The following is a 14,696-nucleotide window of genomic DNA, read 5'->3' as shown; positions in this document are numbered from 1 at the left end:
GAAGGAGATCCTCAGTGTCCTTAAAGGACCCCATGCATCTTCTCTGATCCCTTTGGTTCTATTTTTCTGTAGACCCTTGACTAATATAGCACATAATTAAATTTAGTCCTAATGACAATGAACCCAAGAGAAAAGATCTGGAGACACAGATTTGTGTTTGGGGCTCAGTTTTGCCACTACTGATTCTGTGAACCTTAATATGTCCTCCTTACTGTGCCCCAGATGTGTTCTCATCTGCACACTGAAGATGAAAATGTATGGCTAGCATGATTCTATGGAGCAAATGGAAAAGACATGGTAAGTAACCTGGGAAGTGCTCTTAATGAATGCAGTTAAGTTCAGGGAAACTGTCTATCTATTTCACCTTATTTGAACATTAATATCTAATTCTCATTTCATGATGTTCACGTTGGGTCATTCCAATGGGCTTTTGAAGCATTTTATGGATTTATAATTCAATAATTATACGTTGGGCAATTGTTTAAACAAACATAATCATGGTCTAGGCCAAACACTACAACAGAAATATAACAAGAGCTACATTTAAAAAGTGAAAAGAAACTGGTGAAATTAATTAAAATAGTATAGTTACTTAACCCAATGTCTCCAAAATACGATCGATTCAAAGCTAATAATATAAGATGGCATTAATGAGATTCTTTAGATTATTTTTAATAAGAGATTCACAAAATCCAGTGACAATTTTTATTTACGGCAGCTCTAATTTGGATGAGCTTCATTTCATATGCTCAATAGCTACATGTGGCTGGTGGCTCCTGTATTGCCCAGTGGTTAGGTGTAGGCTATTCCAGTGGAAAATCCCATTCTCCCTCACTCTGCATCAGTGTACGCCACTTGTCATTTAGGCAAAATAAGATCTAATGTGGTTCCAAATTTCACAGAAAATTACTAATTGTTCACCCTATCTCGAGGGGCAACAAGGGACTATATTCAAATATTACTGTTGCTTTTATCACTTCTGAGTTAGAAGGAAAGAGAGGCACATTTCTTTCCCTTTCTTTCTTCCCCAAATTACATATTGGACTTATCAATCCTTTATATCACTTGCTTAAATAATTGTGTCACTCTCTTTTAAAAATGCTGCAATTGCTATGAAATAGTCGATTAAGCTGTACTTTGATTTTAGATTTAACATGCAGCCTAGAGAATAATTCTTGTGTAATGGCCTCTTTTTCTGATCATATGCTTTCAGTTGCAAAAAACAGCTATGCAATATCTGTGCCATCACACATAAGTGGCTCTAATCACTGTTGATGGTGGTGTTGAAGTTCATCAAATGGAAAAGTAATCTTTGCATGTCCAATTTTAAGCAAATAACTGTTTCTGAAGAATGATGCAGTATTAGGACAGTACAGAAACTATCAGTAACAAGAACTCTCCCCCAGGTATTGATAACTGAAGTTAGGTAGCTGGCAGCATCCTCACTGTTTCTGAGCTTTCTTAAGGAGCTCCAGACCATAGCCAAAGGATATGTAAGCATACCATTTTTTTTTTTTAGCTTTATTCATGAAAGTGATTTGGAACTGAGGGGACAAAGGTAGTCAATATAGTGCTAGGACTTAACTGGAAAGAACCAAAGAAAAACCAGCCATTTCCTAATTAACGGTTTACATACCAAGTGTTTTGATAAGTATTTACTGTGTGTAAGCCAGCATTCCACAAAGGGAAAATGGAAGTTAGAAAAACATGATGTAATAACATTGTTTATGAAACCTAAAATTGCATAAGGTTAAAAAGAATTGACACAAATAACTACAGTACAAAGCGCTGCAAGAACTGTGTCAATAAGAACTAGGTTGTTCAGAGGAAGAAAAGATCACCGCGTGATATTGTAACCAGAGGGGACTTCAAAAATGAGGGGCCATGTGAAATGGATTGTTTAAGTAGGGCAGAAGTAAGGAGGAGGAAGATGGATATGAAGAAAATTGAATGTGAGGATGAGTTGGAGGAGAGGTTTCACCTATCCTAATTTTCAGGAAGTCTTAACACTCTTGTTCAGACAGGGTCTCACTGCCACCCAGGATGGAATGCAGCGGGCTATTCATGGCTCACTGTAGTGTCATGTCATCCAGGATGGAGTGCAGTGGTCTATTCATGGCTCACTGTAGCCTCAACCCCTCCAGGCTCAGGTAATTCTCCTACCTCAGCCTCCTGAGTAGCTGGGACCACAGGTGTGCACCATACTCAACTAATTTTTTTTTTTTTGGTAGAGACAGCGTTTTGCCATATTGCCAAGCCTGGTGTCAAACTCCTGGGCTTGAGGGATCTGCTTGCCTTAGCCTCCCAAAAAGTACTGGGATTACAGAAATGAGCCACTAGGCCCGGCCAGCAATCTTCAATAAAATGCTTTCCATAACTGTTTGACATATATTGAATTTATGGCATATAACACATTTTATTCTTTTGAAGAAAACCTTGGCTCCTTTTTGTAGAAAGCATAAATAATAAAAAATCAGAGGGGCAAAAATTGGATAACGGAAATTTCTCTTTAATTTGAGTAATGTGTTTACCTAGAAGAGTAGGTTTATAAGTGAATTAAAACGTAGAGTGTGGTGTTTGAATACCAGGCTAGGAGATTTGAGCCTCATGTGGCAGACTAAGTAAGACTGCGGCTCCAGGCAGGTAGGTGGCTTTGGGAGGCTTGTTTTGTGCCACAATCAAATAGTGATTTGGGAAAATTGCACCCAGTAGTGGCATCCATAATAAAGAAGACTATTGGCAGCAAGATTATTAACAGTCTACTTCAGTGGATAAGAATAAATAAATAGGGACCTGGACTAAGTTGATAACAATAGGAAGAGAGGAAACAAAGGCATGTGAGGAGGACTGTGAAGGAAAATGTGATGTATAAATGCAAGCCCGAGTGGGTGCTATGGTGGTCTCAGAGTGGGGTCATGCTGGCAGGATCACACTGTTCCATAACTGTCACAGCCCCTGCCACTATCCAAAGTGATTGTTTTTTTTGCTTTGTCGTGTTTAATGGCTCATGGCTTCCCCTAAAGCAAGAGAGAGGTGACTGAGGTTTCAAGCCAGGATACTGAAACGCCAATAAGAAATACAAGAGTCTTCAAATCAGTCATGCACAGTCATCCCTAGTATCCCTAGGGCATTGGTTTCAGGAGCTCCCAGCTGATACCAAAACCCAAGGGTGCTCAAGTACCTGATATGAAATGGTGTCATATTTGCATACGACCTATGCATGTCCTTTCGCATACTTTAGATTACTTATAAAACCTAGTACAGTGTTCATGCTAAGTAAATAGTTATTGTGCTATACTGTTTAGGAAATAACAGGAAAAAAATTCTGAACAGGCTCAGCACACACACAACCATCCATTTTTTAAAAATATTTTCACTCCATGGTTGTTTGAATTCATGAACACAGAACCCATGGACACAGAAGGTCCACTATATATTGAAATTAGGATGCTCAAAACTACCCAGAAGGAAGCCCATTAGGTTGAAAAACGCTCCCCCTCCAAAAGATATTCACATCCTAATTCCTAGAATCTCTGAGTGTTAGCTTATGTGGCAAAAAAAGAAAAAAAATATTTGCAAGTGTGATTAAGTAAAAAATTTTGATCCGGAAGCTTATCCCGTATGATTGGCATAGGCCCTTATGTGTCCTTATAAGACAGAGAGAGGCAGAGGGAGATGGGACATAAACAGAAGAGAGGAGTGGGAGAGACCCCCTCAGCAGACAGAGAGTGGGTTAAAGAGCCTACACTGCTAGCCATAAAGATGGAAGAAAAGCCACGAGCCCAGAATACAGGCAGTCACTGCTCACTGGAACAGGAATGCAGGCATGCTCTTGATGCTGGAAAAGCCAAAGCAGGGGAGTTTTCCCCCAGTGTCTTCGGAAGGAGGCTTGGCCAAGAGAAACAGACCTGGCTTCTGGACTCTAGAACTGCAACAGAATACATTGAGATTTTTCAAAGGCACTAGGTTACTGGTAATTTTTTCAGGAGTCATAGGAAATGAGTACAAGAAAACCTCCCCAGAATGTTGGAAATGTGAAGCTGGGGCAGAGAAGAGAAGCTGAAGTCAAAGAAACAATGGAAGGTGTGGAGTTGCCTGCAGGAAAAAGGAGAGGAGAGAAGAAAGAAGAAGGAGCTTTACATGCTGACCACTTTAAGGATCAGCAGGATATAAAAGAGAGCCCAGCAAAGGGAACAAGAAGTAGATGTTGGAGACAAGAAGAAAGCCAAGGAAAGCGAGATTTTAATGAAGGATGAGATTATCAAGGTTTAAAAACAAAAAGAAGGCTCACACCTGTAATCCTCGCACTTTGGGAGGCTAAGGTGGCCGAATCATGAGGTCAGGAGATCAAGACCATTCTGGCCAACATGGTGAAACCCGTCTCTACTAAAATACAAAAAATTAGCCAGGCATGGTGGAACGTGTCTGTAGTCCCAGCTACTTAGGAGGCTGAGGCAGGAGAATCGCTTGAACCCGAGAGGCAGAGATTGCAGTGAGTTGAGATCACACCACTGCACTCCAGCCTGGCAACAGAGCAAGACTCTGTCTCAAAAAAAAAAAAAAGAAAAGAAAAGAAAAGGAAAAAAAAAAAACCAGAAAAACTTTTGAAGAATTTTAAGCCAGTGGCTCACGCCTGTAATCCCAGCACTTTGGGAGGCCGAGGTGGGAGGATCACGAGGTCAAGAGATTGAGACCATCCTGGTCAACATGGTGAAACCCCATCTCTACTAAAAATACAAAAAATTAGCTGGGCACGGTGGTGCATGCCTGTAGTCCCACCTACTCGGCAGGCTGAGGCAGGAGAATTGCTTGAACCCAGGAGGCGGAGTTTGCGGTGAGCCGAGATCGTGCCATTGCACTCCAGCCTGGGTAACAAGAGCGAAACTCAGTCTCAAAAAAAAAAAAAAGAATTTTAGGCATGTAAAATGGAACAGTATACATTCCTAGGAGAATTAACACAGTACCCTTTTAAATAGCTAAAGCCAACGAGACCATCTCCATGGTTGGAAAGAACCAACACCCAATCACTACCACCTGGGGTGCCAGTAAGAGCCTCAGAGGGTTACAGAGCACTCTGCTCCTGTTAGCTGCCAAATATCAGAATTCTTGACACAGATGTACTAACACAACAAGAGAAACTTTCAAAACTCAGAGTGAATTTTTAAGTAAAATTCATGCTATGCTGGCAATCAATATTTAGTGAATCTGAGCTCACTTTCAGTGTGTTTATAAAAGTGGAATTTGGCAAATGAAACAGATGCAGTACACCTAAATGTATTTCCTTATTTTTTCCTAACTGTTCCTGGTTAAAATTTTTACTCTATAAATTTTTGGAATGTGCGACAGCCAACTTTATATCTTGCTAAAGACATTTATATGTTTAAGGTAAATTGAGTATTGCTTTAAACAAGGAATTTGTGTTTTTTAATCTGTGAACATATTACTATGATGATGGTTAGGGTACCCAAAGTGGCACCCCAAATCTCAGAATAGACATAATAAGATGAAAGAGCATTGATGTTAGCCCATGCCTGGGTTCCTGTGAGTCCTGAGCCCTAAACTTAAATCTCTGTTGACCCTTGATGGAAACTCTATAAGCTCTAAGCTTAGTCCACCTCTAGACCTTAGAGGACAAAAGAGTTGATTCAGAACCATACGAAGCACCCTCTGTGAAATGTCAAGTTCTAAGAGAGAAAACCTTTTAATAGCAAATGTATCAAATATGTGAGAACTCACAGCGTCTCTGGCTGCAGTCATTTCACTGGTAATCTGGAGCAGGCTACAGTGCAACAGAACGGCTGATAGGAGTGGGCAGGTCATGACTATCTGACTGTTCCCAGCCTAGGGTGGGTATGACGTGCCTTCTGCATTTTCCTTCAGAGGAGTTTCTAGGGTATTTTTCTTTGAGCTCAGACTGAGATCTTGGCTTGGATATAGTCTAGGAAGTAAGGAAAATAACAAAGGATTCTACTCGACAGAATAACATTCATGATTAGGAAGTAACCAGGACTGCTGGCTAAGCGGTGATGTTTATGTAGGCAGGAGGTAGCTGTACTGGTTGTTCTGTTTGTCTTTCTGTCTGTCTGTTCTTGACTCTGTTTTCCCTCCTCTGTGCCCTGGGAGACTGAGCCTTGCCCACCCTGTCGCTCAGGCTCTCCTGCTAATTGGTGACTGGGGATCAGGAGGCAGGAGAAAAGTGGGCAGGAGAAGCAGGGGGCTCCTTCTCCACAAAGCCCTCTGCATTGATCCAGTCTCTTCCAGGAGCTGGGCCTTCCTTGACTATAGCCGCTGCTGGGCAGCACTTACTCTCGGCTCCAGTTCTCACTGGGCTCCAGGGGCACTGTCCCCTCCTCCTGGTGCTTCAGCCCAAGGGACAGTAATTTCTGGACTCCGGTTCCTCAACATCCGTTGTTTCTTCCCGTACCTAAACACACTTCTATCACTAGTGGCTTCATTAGCTTCTTTTCATGTTAGCCTTCTAGGATGAATTCTATGTGTGCTGGGCACAGATGATCTTACGGATCAAGGGTACTACTCACAGTCTCTATCCTGAAGCAGCCCAGCAAAGAGAACTTTGGAATTCTCACACCAATGTTCCTCTCCCTAATTCCTAAATGAAACATATTCTTTCATGCTTAAGCAAAGTTACTCTGACCTGTGTCATGAAAGAGTAGAAAGGGAATAAGTTAGAGAGACAAGGAAAGTGCTGGATTGCAGTTTGACTTTTGAAGCAAAATACTTTGGAACAGTATCAGGGTATCGTAGGAGTGAGTGGGCAAAGAAAGGAATGTTTTTAAGGCTTTTTGTAGACTCTGAAGCTAGACAATCTATATGAATTTTTAGAAAACCACACATGGGTTTTCACTTATTTATGTTGTTGATTTGTTTCTTTTTTTGAATCATGCTTATATTACATGGGTTCTGAATATATAAGGGTTTCATTTGGGATAATGACATCTTTCTCCCTCTATAGAAACAAAGCTTTTTCTGAATAAAATTAGGTTCCTCAAGGCCCCTCCCTATCAACTCTGTATCCAGAAGTCTGCAATGAAAAGATTCTATACTTGTGGCTGTAGCAACTTACATGTCCTTATCCTAACCCTCTCCAAATAAAGCATATGATGGTGCAGTGGATCTGCTGTATTCCAGAGTAGTTCATGGGCTTTAAATGCCAAGCTTGCCGTACCTATTTAGCAGGAATGCCATGACATTTAGCTGACAAAAGCCAAAGAAATTCACATCATTAGTCATCTCTTCCAGCATCACCTTGGGTTTAATGTCAGGCTCATCCATCACTCAATGCTTTCTTTGCTTCTCAATTTTTGACATCTGTCAGGAGAGACCTTATTCATTCACTCTTCTAGGCAGTTATTTCCTAGGCTCTCGCCATTATGGCCTTATTCTTCTAGGACTCTGGATGGCATCCTATAATTATCAACATCTGATGACCAAGAATTTGTTGCTCTTTCTTAATGCTTTTTTGTCCTTTTTTTCTTTGTGCATGCATTACTCCTATTGCCATTCAGTTTATATTACAATCACAACTTTGAAGCTGAAAATAGCATTAAATCTCACCTACAAATCCACCCATTGACCCTCTTCAGTTATCATCAGAAAAACCAAGCAACAGACTAGTTAAATGACTTTCCCAAGATAAGACAGCTAATTATTGGAAAACCCAATGCTAGAACCTAGTCTTTCTATCTCTCAGACCAGGATAAAGACATTTCTCTGATACAGGATTTTTTAAAAACTTATTTCAGAGGTTTTTTTTTTTTGAGATGGAGTCTTGCTCTGTCACCAGGCTGGAGTATGCAGTGGCACAATCTCAGCTCACTGCAACCTCCGCTTCCTGGGTTCAAGCGATTCTTCTGCCTCAGTCTCCTGAGTAGCTGGGACCACAGGTGTGTGCCACTATGCTAATTTTTGTATTTTTGGTAGAGATGGGGTTTCACCATGTTGGCCAGGATGGTCTCAATCTCGACCTTGTGATCTGCCCACCTCGGCCTCCCAAAGTGTGTTATAGAGTTTTATTTATTATACCTGTGCTTATTCCTTTAAAAGTGCGAACAACAACAAAACAAAAATCTGAATTGTAAGCCTCTGGAAGTTTTTTTTTTTTTTTTTTTTTGTATTCAGAACACATACTTTGATCTTTTCATTTCCTATGAACTGTATTTAGAGTAAAAAGTAAACAGGTTGCCACATTTTGTCTCACCTATCTCAAATAGAAGTCAGAGATCAAGTAAGTGATGTATTTGGGAACCAGAACAGGATATCTGAAACATGTACTGAGAATTCTGGTAAACAAGTCAGTCTGTAGAAATGTATTATGTAGTTATGAGAAGGGTGGCCAGTGCAATAAGTATGGAACTCTGTACTGGAGATAGAGATAGGAGAAGTTTACAACAGTTCCTGTCTTCCAGGAGATTTGAGTATAAAGAACCACAACACAAATATTTGTTATATCAATTTGATAGCCAAAGAGCAAAAAGGAATGCCCACACACACAAACACGCACCTGCGTACATAGCCTATGTAAATGAATGTGTGAGAGTGGAATAACATATTTCTTAAAGAAAATAAGCTATTCTGTTTAAATTATATCATAAAGAGTGATTAAAGGGAAATAAAGTAGTATTTAAGGTATCTAGCTGTGGATATATTATAAACACATGGAAATGTAAACATAGACCCATGATCACTGCCAACTTCTTTGTGAGCTTGTATTGACCTAGTCCTGGGCCTGAATTATTTTACTCCTCTATCCCCATGTACTCAGAGCATCATGATTCAGGTTCTCATTCCAGTGTTTGATAATGGCTGAAGATGACACTAAACTTTAACTTCCAAATGCCTATCTGGATTTTCTTAATGGGGTCTTAGTGAATAATAAAGAGAAACATAGGACAGGATTTTGTCAAGACACTTATTTATTATGCTACTATCTGAAGATAATTCCTTCCAAAAGACAGGCAATAGCAGGAATTCCAAAGGACTAAGCACTGATATTATTCCTACACATTTTTCTTGCTTCCTGCTCAATCCTTACAAACTGTTCATTTGCAAGGCGGTCCCTGGGTTGTACTTGTGAAGTCACTTCTTTTAGTCTCTCTGCATCTACCAACTACCCTTCCTACCCTCCATTTGTTCAGGAAGGCTCACTAGATGGACTGCATCATTGGGATACCTTGCCTTCTGGTTTCCAGTTGGTCCCACCTATGGAAAGTTAGCAGAAGATCAGAGGGAAGAAAATGAGTGAGGCTAGGATCAATATTTCTTAAGGTCCATCCCTGAAGAGTTGCCTTGTGATGATAAATCCTTTGATGAAGGTGATTGCTCTTCTCAACATGACCCTCTTTATAAATTCTCTTCGTAAGCTTTCCAGTAACTGCTCCTTTCTCTCAGCCCCTTGAGAGTAAGAGTGGCTACATTTCCACAGATGATAGTTTCAAACTACTGCACTATCTCTTGAAGTATACCTACTTCCTGCTCACTCTATTGTAAACAGTGCCGTACTAAACCCACCTCAAATTACTTTAGAGTATGTTTTCTGTGTCTTGCTAGGGCCATGACAAACACACTTCTCTTAAAGGCTGTAGTCTCCAGACAAAAAGTCGTTGCTTCTCTTACTTTGTAACTCCGGGAAGTTGAGAGAAAGTCTTTATGCTGATGGCTTTAGAGAAGAGTCTGTGAATTACTTCTGTTTGAGTTCCCTGGGGAAGAAATAACTCTGTAAACAACCACTACAGGACCACTCCAGTGCACTGTAAGTCTAAACATTTGCTGGCAAGTGAGCAATAAGCCAATTTTAGAAAGTGCTAAATCTTTTGCTTAAAAGGTGAATAGATACAAACACTAAGAATATGTTTCTGTTTTCTTATACACTTTAGTTGGCTCAGAGGTTTAAAAGCAAGTCTTTAGAAATCACTGAATTAATAAGTCAGTAGAACTATCTGGTTGACAAAGGTTTAGTGACATCTTGAGTAATGAGGAACCTATAAAAGCTGACTGGTCCCATCTCTTCTGACAATGTGCTTAAGGGAGTTCTGAGAATTCTGCACCATCCTTCCATTTTGTCTATTTGCTTGAAGGTGATAGGGCAGGATGGCAACGGGTTTTAGCCACAGGTTCCTTAAAATGAGCTAAAGTGAATAAAGTTTCACTACTGGAAATAAGAGCATAACGCATAAAACCTTTCTCTAAACTTCCTGAGGATTTGTCAAACAAAGCTATTTATCTGTAAGCCTAGTTTTCCACTTTAACCCAGTTCTCTCTAGTTTGAGAAATATTAGCACACTTTCTCAGGATTTTGTTGTATCAGCTTCTGTCCTCATTCTGCTTCTGGGAGAAGGTGATAGAGGAGTGTGCAGGAATTTCTAGGCTGTGCAGTCATGTCAGAATTTTCTGTTGTTTCTTTGGCTGTAACTTTTAAAAAAATGATAACATTATATTTAATTTTCTTACCTGTTGTCACTAGTGAGTCTGTTTTTGTTGACGCTTTTACTGTGTTACTTTCCCCCTCTTATTACTATTGTTATTACTAAATGGGATCCTGCTGTGTTGCCCAGGATGGATTTGAACTCCTGGGTTCAAGTGGTCCTCTGACCTCAGCCTCTAGATTAGCTGGTACTATAGATGCACACTCCTCTTTTTTCCTCTTATTTATGTTTACTTCATTAGATATTGAGAAATAATTTGCACTTCAGGGTTACCTCATCATATTATTTGCCTGTTAGTATTTAGTAGGCTGCTACCCTTTTACTTAATGCTCTAGGTATATGTGTCCAGTTCCAGGACCATTTACTTGATGAGATAGTCAAGAATTTTTAGTGTTTGTCAACTACAGTAGTTGTATTCTTTCTGTGTTTCTACCGACTTGTTTTAATACCGGTCTACTAATAGAATTGCACTGGCTCCTTTTATAAAGTTGCCTTGAATTTAGAAAATACTTATACATTTTTCTGCAACTTATTTCTGCTGGATTTTTTAATTGAGATAAATGTCTGAACCTATGAATATTAGAACTATGAATGAGATCTTTCATGAGGCTTTGGGATTCCCTTTATGCTGCAAAAAGTTAAGCCTTCCCTATGAAGGATCCATACACAAACAGATCCCAGGAAGGGCTGTGCACGGTCTGATAAAGCTGAAAACTGCAGAATTCTACTCAAGAGCTTTGATAGGGTCTCAACAGGAGTGGATCCAGGTTTTGTGAGATCCAAAGTTTATTAAGTTTTGGGTCCTTTGTATAAAGAAATAATACAACATTGTACATTCGAAAATAAGTATAGGGCCTTGGAAGTAGCTCATGCAACTGAGCAGCCCTGAATCGCACTTCATTGACTTTGTAAATCTTCTTCAAGGTCCCATGGAAATGTTCTTCAAGAGAACTTAGACTCAAACTTGTCTTTAGACAGCATTTGCCAAGACTGGCAGTGTTTTAGCAGACTTGGACCCATGCATGTGTGGGCTCTGAACTTTGTTGGGCTACCCTGCACTTACAACCTGTTACATTCTAGTGTGTTTGTGCCAGATAAACTACAGCCTTCCAGTGGCCCTGCTTTGTGCTACTTGGCTTCTTCTCTGGTTTTCTGATTAATCTCTTATTTACCTCTGTGGTTGACTCAATGTGCTTGTCTAGGATGTCGACATTGTTCTTGGCTTTTGTGTCTCCAATTATTCAATCAGCTTTACTCTTTCCTCTATTTTATATGGGAAACACTGGCCTGGACCACAACACTGACATTGAAGACGACACTTCATATAAATTATTTCTGCAATCTCCTAACACACCAGATATTAATCTTCTGGTTACAGATGCTGGCTCAGGTTAAGAGTCCTAGTTCACCTCATCTGCTTTGCATAGTGTGATGTGGGCTTTTGGCTAGAAATCAAGCCCTACTGTTAAAATCACATCCTAGTTAGGACCCAACCTAATTCATACTTCTCTCCCCTCTCTGCTTTTCTAGTAACTTTGAGCTTACCTTGAGGTAAAGCCCACAGATTAGTGACCAGAAGTTCTATCTTTATACAGCAACCATTAATGAATATTCATAGAAATTGCACAGTCTTTTAACACATTGCATCTTGGATATGTCTGAATATGGCAAGACACCTAGTTTCCCTGCCATGTATAATGAAGAAAACCTAGTGTTGCCATGTATAATCAAGAACACCTAATAAGAAAAGCTGTGATAATTTTTGAGGTATATTATCATGAATTTGAGACCGACATACTTTTCTCAAGTTATTCTTCATCTTATGGAATTTGAGAAGCCGACAATTAGTATGATCCTCCACTGCAGAGCAGAGGTTGACTTGCATGATGGTTAATTTTATGTGCCAACTTGGCTGGGTCACAGAGTGCCCAAATGTTTTGACAAACATTACCTTGGATGTTTCTATGTGGGTGTTTTTGGATGGGATTAACGTTAAAATTGGTAGATGGAGTAAAACATTACTCTCATAATGTTGGTGGGCTCCATTCAATCAGTTGAAGGCTTGAATAGAATAAAAGGCTAACCCTCCCCCACCCCAGGTAAGCGAGACTCTCCTGCTGAGGTCCTCCAAGTGGGAACACTAGATCTACTCAGTTCTTTGGTAGTTAGAACCCTGCTACTCAAAGTGGGGCGTGGGCTCTGCAGATTTTGGACTTGCGGGCCTCCTCCACAACCATGTAAGCTAATTCTTTATCGTAAATCTCTATGTATCTCTGTTTCTCTCTCTGTCTCTACTTTATCTCTGTTTCTACCTCTGTTCTGTTTCTGTCTCTTTCTATATCTCTATCTCTGTCTCCATCTCCTATTGGTTTTGTTTCTCTAGAGAATCTTGACTAATACGACTCATTAAATCATTCTGCAAACACAGAGTGGCTCATTCCTCATTAAATCATTCTGCAAACACAGAGAGTGGCACTTTTCAAGGTTGGAAAATAAAATTTTCTACCTACCTATTATAGAAGGTATTTATTTTAAAATTTGCTTCTTTCATTTTTAAAAACTACGCAGATGCAAGCGCAAATTTTTATGTTAGAAATGATGGCTGCAAGAACAAAGAAGACCTCTCGATCAAGTTTTTCAACTCAGTGGTAAGTGAGGCGTTATAGAACCAGGTGATAATGAATCAACTTCATCATTAGGAATAATGCCTTCTACAGGAACACCATGATAAGTTACTTACAAATTTAGATGTCCCCAATGAATCTCAGAGGACATGCACAGGTGGGTGTCAGAAACCCCTTCCATTAGAGGGCTCTCTAGGCAAGTAAAAGAATTTGGCTTTGCAAATATTCAGGGACCTTTCTGCTGTTACATGAAGAGTACCTTATGAATATTTGTCCTCCCCTTTGCAAATTAAAGTATACACATCGGGATGCAATTTGAATAATATCTTACAATAATTTTCTTCCTGCCAGCTCTGTTTTACACTGTCTTAAAGAAGGCTGGCAAAAATGCAAGTCAGTAGTGAGAAAGAATAAAAACAAAAGTAACCCATCCAGAACTTAAGTAAATCACTTAAGGGAACATTGACTCCTAATTGTAGAAATAACATACATTAATCACCCTTCTGGTGCTACCAGGGGATGAGCTTGCTGATGGGCATTCCATGGCCTGACATCATGAAAAGAAAATGCAGAGCAAGGCCAAGTTTTCAATGTGAAGCTGTGTATTTAGAAGCCTGGGTGGACATACAGCTACATCATTTTAAAAATTATAATGGAGAGAAAGCCCTGGTAATACAATATTAGAGTTGCAGGTGTGGGCACATTTACAGGAGGAAATTCACTTGGGAAAGCTTTCTTCTGACATTAGACATACGGCAGAGCTCTACTGGGAATTGCTCAATGTTTATGCTTACCTTCAGGATGGGAGGCAAGACATTTCAAATAATTGCAACTATCAACTTTCCAGCTGAGTGGAATTTGGCTAGCTATGACAATTATGCCTTACTGTAAGAAAAGAATCATCAATTTTAAAAACAAAATTCCATGTGCAATGAGAAGCTGTGCTATGTCTGATATCTCATGTGACTTAGCCTGGTGACCTGGGAAAAGCAGAGCATATACATGCCTGTGGTTTATTTTGGGAATTGTTCCCAAAGCACAGGAATGGAGGACTGGGAAGAGTAAGATATGGGAAGAAGGAAAGCCAGTCCAAGAAGACATGACAGATCTGATCTGATCACCACTGTCCATCAACAACTAGGATTTGATTTCTTTGGGGTCTTTCTAGAAAGGTGTAATTAATAAATTGCAATTGTCCAACCAGAGGTAGAAAAGGTGAACATATATATTAACTTTAATTTTCCTTAGGTGAAAAATCAGCCCATGGGTTGATAATACCCTTGTCCTTCTACTTTGAGTTTTTTTCATAATGGCTAAATGAGTTCATGAAGAAATCTCATGTAGAGGCAGAGAAATCCCTGAGTGAAAGGTGGTAGACTTAGTACACCCAAGTGGAGGTGCTATCAGGGTGCACCTGTACAGCTTTCTGGAAAAGCAATAGCTAGAGTAAAAGAGCAGACCAAGGTGCTATCTGATGGAGTGCAAAAGGTATGTTCGATACATCATGGAAAGATTCTATGTTCTTGCATTTTTATACACTGTTTTTCATTAATGCTTTAATAATAGACTAGAGAGTAGTATGTTTCTGTCCTACCATTATGGACTGAACCAGGTATAAGTATCTTATTAT

The 14,696-nt window shown here is 39.8% G+C and overlaps 1 long non-coding RNA gene across 1 annotated transcript in view; it reads right to left on the bottom strand.

The window, feature by feature from the left end:
* Positions 1–5,816, bottom strand: part of LOC105732245 (uncharacterized) — a 58,160-nt gene extending 52,344 nt beyond the window's left edge. The window contains exons 1-2 of the long non-coding RNA XR_001110940.2: positions 5,737–5,816; positions 3,809–3,928 (exon numbers count right to left, since the gene is read on the bottom strand). This is a non-coding gene — a long non-coding RNA (uncharacterized LOC105732245). The remainder of the gene's footprint in view (positions 1–3,808; positions 3,929–5,736) is intronic.
* Between the last annotated feature and the right edge of the window lie 8,880 nt (positions 5,817–14,696).

Source organism: Aotus nancymaae, unplaced genomic scaffold, assembly GCF_030222135.1.
Source record: "Aotus nancymaae isolate 86718 unplaced genomic scaffold, 86718_ANA_hifiasm-v0.15.2.pri h1tg000155l, whole genome shotgun sequence".
NCBI classification, from domain to species: domain Eukaryota; kingdom Metazoa; phylum Chordata; class Mammalia; order Primates; family Aotidae; genus Aotus; species Aotus nancymaae.
The sequence above is the reverse complement of the archived record's forward strand: the minus strand, read 5'-3'. Positions and strand labels throughout refer to the sequence as shown.